The sequence below is a fragment of the Harmonia axyridis genome, chromosome 3 (assembly GCF_914767665.1).
Source record: "Harmonia axyridis chromosome 3, icHarAxyr1.1, whole genome shotgun sequence".
In the NCBI taxonomy this organism is placed as follows: Eukaryota; Metazoa; Arthropoda; class Insecta; order Coleoptera; family Coccinellidae; genus Harmonia; species Harmonia axyridis.
This window is the reverse complement of record NC_059503.1, coordinates 25,657,203-25,661,828: the sequence shown is the minus strand read 5'-3', so window position 1 is coordinate 25,661,828 and position 4,626 is coordinate 25,657,203.

The window sequence follows — 4,626 nt, the reverse complement described above, 5'->3', positions numbered from 1 at the left end:
TTATTTTTTATCGATTTTAACCATCCCTTATCATTTATAAAAATAATACAGGAATTTTGGTGCCCGTAATTTGATTTTTCAAGTGCTTAATTTTTGGGTGCAGAATGCAGAATAGCCCTCAGCTCAGCTTTTGTCTATCTGATTTAGCATTTTTATTTTCAACCTGTGTATATTTCAGTTCAAAGCTATTTCTATTGCCAATTTAATAAAACGCATCCATTTAAGTACTCATTACAAAATTAACATACATTAGTCACTTATCACTTGAAAATTTCCTTTTATAGGTATGATTTTCAAGCAAGGTGTTCAGTAGGGTAGTTTCGCTGGAGACTCCAAAGCGTAATTTAAGTGAAGCACGTTTTTTTCTTTCAATGTGGATGCAAGAACATATTGCAGCAGTAGCACACTCCTTTGAGAGGTAGAGGTCTCTTAGGAGATATTTTAGTTCTTCTGGTTGAACCACTGCTGATTTCTGGAATCAGATTCCCTGCCATCAATAGGTTGTATTATTTGAACTTCATCAGACGATGTTTCTGTAAACTCTTCTAGGACCTCAGGAAGACTTCTCAAAGATGGAACAGATGTTTTTTTTCCGAATGCAATACGTGCTTTCTTGCAAAATCTAGATCAGGGTATATGTCCATTCATATCTATTGCTTCTGATCATCCTTTAATAATTCTCCAAAAAATAACGATTGTCATGATGATAATAAGGTTCTCTCCAAACCATTTATACACTAAACTTGAAGGATTTCCTCTTTCCAACTGTCGGAAATGTGCAACACATGTTTTATGAAAGTGGAACCCAAGATTTATCCTGATCTCTCAAATGCATGCCAAAATAGTCATGATAATTTCTTATCACAAACTCAGAAATAGTTTTTCTGCTTCTTTTGAAAGTGTAATTGCTACATACATAACAACAACATCGAGATGTCTGATTGTGCACGTCATTGTTTCAGTTCAATTTTAATTAACAAATAACACAAAATGTAAGCGCAACATCACATGCGAAAACTCAATAATAAACTTAATTGACCAGGAGACGATTCACCTGACTTTTAAGTGGGGGTGAAGCAGGTATGGTAGGGGAGGATCATATATTTGGCTAATGAAATTCTTACTTTGAGCAGGAAATTTCTGTTTCGTATGCTAAAAATATATTTATTCCATTATTTGTGACCAGTATCAGAAATATCATCAATTAACCTGTATCTCAAAAAATTTGGTGACAATTTTTTAAATCAGCATATCAAAAACATTTAAAATCAGTTGGATTTCCAGCACCAAATTTGTTTTTTCTTTTTTTGGGCTGTGTAATGAAATAAAAAAATTGCATTACCATCTAAGTAATATTTTGTCCAAAATACTCCTTGAGCTCAAATGCTCAAATGAAACCGCACCCAATTGAAGAAAATATGAGATGTGAACATTCACATCTGAACATGTGAGTTTCATGAACATTCGCATGATTATTCTGCAATAAACAATAAAAAATTAATTCTAACCTAGTCCAACTTGTTGATACTGAAATACTGGTCTCTTTTCGATATATAGCTTGAATTTTCTATAGTTCTGGGGACGCTACCACCATCAAAGTTTGCATAAAAATTGAAATTATTATTGTTCCCTAACCCAAAATTGTACACAAATGGTAATCAATCACCGAAAATTTTGTTATTGAATTATTTTGTTTTGTTTTTTGTAATTTTTAGAGATTCTTCTAATCGTAGATTTAGACATATAAATGAAAATATTCTAGAAAAAATTGTTAAGAATCTCTCAGCATATGTGTGTCGAACACAGATTTGTGGAAAAATCACACATAATCACTTCAAGAATATTATTTAAAATTTTATTAATCATCAAGATATTGCTTCATTTCGTACAATATATCTCATTGTTTGGCATCGTTTTCATTTCATCCAAAACTACTTTCCATTTCGAAAATGAAAAAACATCGAAATGTATGAATGAGATGAAAGAAAGACAAATTTTTCGCAAATAGATAGTCCTAGATACGACCCTGACAATTTTAATCTACCGAAATTCTACAGTTCCGGTTGGGAAATGAAATGTGTGAGAGCAAAAAAGGGGGGCGTAAATGATCAGGAGACCTGTTCTACGGAAGGTAGAACTGTAAAAAAACTTCATCATACAGAACTCACGCTATGAATATAAACTTTTAATAATTTCTATTCACAAACCTCCACCGTCCGGAGCGAGATAGAACAAGTAGAAGGAAAAGTTGGTTTTACGACTGGATTAAATTGACTGAAAACATAATCCAGAGAATGAATAACTCCTAACTCATTTCGCATAAAAAGAATGACTTCACATTTTATTGTTTGTGTTTCATTAATTATAAACACGATTCGCTCTCTAGCTAGTGAAATTCTCTCGAAACTTGGTCTTAATACAGACAGAAAACAAAATTACAATTTTCCTAAAATAATTCCACAATATCTATTACTTTTGAAAAGAAAACTGATTATTTTTGCACTAAGATAACGCCCCATCTAAGACTGTCCATTTTGAAATAATTCCTGGTAAGCCCATAAATCTCATGGCACAACCACCATATTCACCTGATATATCTGCACTCGATTTTTTTGTCTCAAATTACCTTCGCTTCAAGGAACCTGTTTTGACTCGACAGAAAACAAAATGAATTTGATGGGGGTCGATTCTAGAATAAGCATTTGAAAAACTACACCCTTGGGTGTGGAAGTGTCCTTGTTCTTCGCTCCTAAAATCAGCCCTCAACATTATATAGTTTTTTTTTTATACTATTATATACCAACAAGTTTTAATTTACGTCCGCAAAACAAGCACTTTACAGGATGTTCTTGAATTGAAGGTACAAACGAAAATGACAGATTTCTCGGATTATTCAAAAAACAAATCGTACCTATAAACATGGATTCGCAAACGCTTTTTTTCGAGATACCTACAAGATGTTAAATTTTGATTTTTTTTTCTCATAGCACCTCACCTTCAGAAGATATTCAACTCAAATTTTGCATAGATATTCCAATTTAAATTTTCCATCATGTGCTATGCTATGCTTGATGTCACTAGTGGCATCAAAGTCTGATATACAAAATGAAGTTGATGAAATTTCCAATCAAACTTACGAGATTAATACAATCGTACCCGACAAATAGAAAATTTAGAGTGAATATCGATAGTACCAAATCGACGATCAGAGAAACTGAAGCCGGAGTTCCCCAAGGATCGGTGATAGGATCGGTTCAACTTATACCTATATGACAGACATACCAAAAATGAATAGATGCAAGATAGCCCAGTTTGCAGATGACACCACTATCATAGTAAAATGAGGAAAGCAATTACCAGGCAATTACAGATGGACCTAGATAAACTGATGGCATACTTCAAGAAATGGAGATTCAAAGTGAATACATCGAAAACAGTTGCAATCTACTTCGGAGAAACAACAGTAAAGAAAGAGAAAGCAAGAAATGTCAAAATAGAAAATCAGACGATAGAATGGAAAAAGGAAGCAAAACATCTAGGAGTAAAACTAGATAAAAGAATGAACTTTAACAAACAGATAGAATAAAACAGAAAAAAGGCAATTGCACGGGAGACTGTACCCGCTGCTCACCTGCTCAACCCTTAAAGAAAACTTTCCTTGGAAAACAAGCTGACGATAATAAAAATAGTGCTAATACCAATCATTACGTATGCAGGAGTAACCTGGTACAATGCGAAAGACAATAATAAGGATCAGTTGCAAAGTACGCTAAATACTCTAAAGAACAGCGGTTGGCGCCCGATGGTATATAACCAACCAACAAATCAGAGAAGAATTGAAAATTGAAACTATAAAGGAAATAGTTAATATACAAAGAAAGAAGACAAAAGAAACGCTGAAAGAGCATGAAAATAAGGAATTAAGAAAGATATTACAAATTGAAATAAGAATGACAGATGAGAGGAAATAACTCTTTCTAAGAATCAAACAGAAGAAAAAAGTGACATGCAGTAGGAAGGTAAGTCTCCCAAGTAGACAACAGTAGTAAACAGAAGAAATTAATTAATTCAATTAATTAGGGAATAAAATTTCGGTCCTTATACAAAAAGAATATCTGACAATCTGAAAAGAACGCAATATACGCATGAATGAACGATCACTTAAAAGCTCCTGGCGCCATGTCAATTCAAATTTTTAAATAATATTTTTGTTATCTTCAATAAATTTCTTTTAGGCAAGTACTAAACAGCCAATGATAATTGCTTTAACTAATAATTATGAGCATTCTACCCATGAAATCTATAAAAATTTAGCCTTCCAAGTTAGCTGTTAGCTTAATCTGCACCAATAGCGAATTTTCATTGATAAAAATATTGGCGTATGATCATGATTTCTACATTCTTAGTAAACAAAATGCTTGAAACAATACAAAAAGTCCTATCATTTTAAGGACATAAAAATATCTAGAAAAATGGAATTGGCGTACTAATTAATAATGAAATAGACAATGAACAACAATTGAAAAATTGAAGACATATGAATCGTGCGCAATCTTACCCCTGTATATGAAACAAGAAGAATGTTTGAAATTTGTCATAAATATCAAACGTTTTAAACCGCAATGC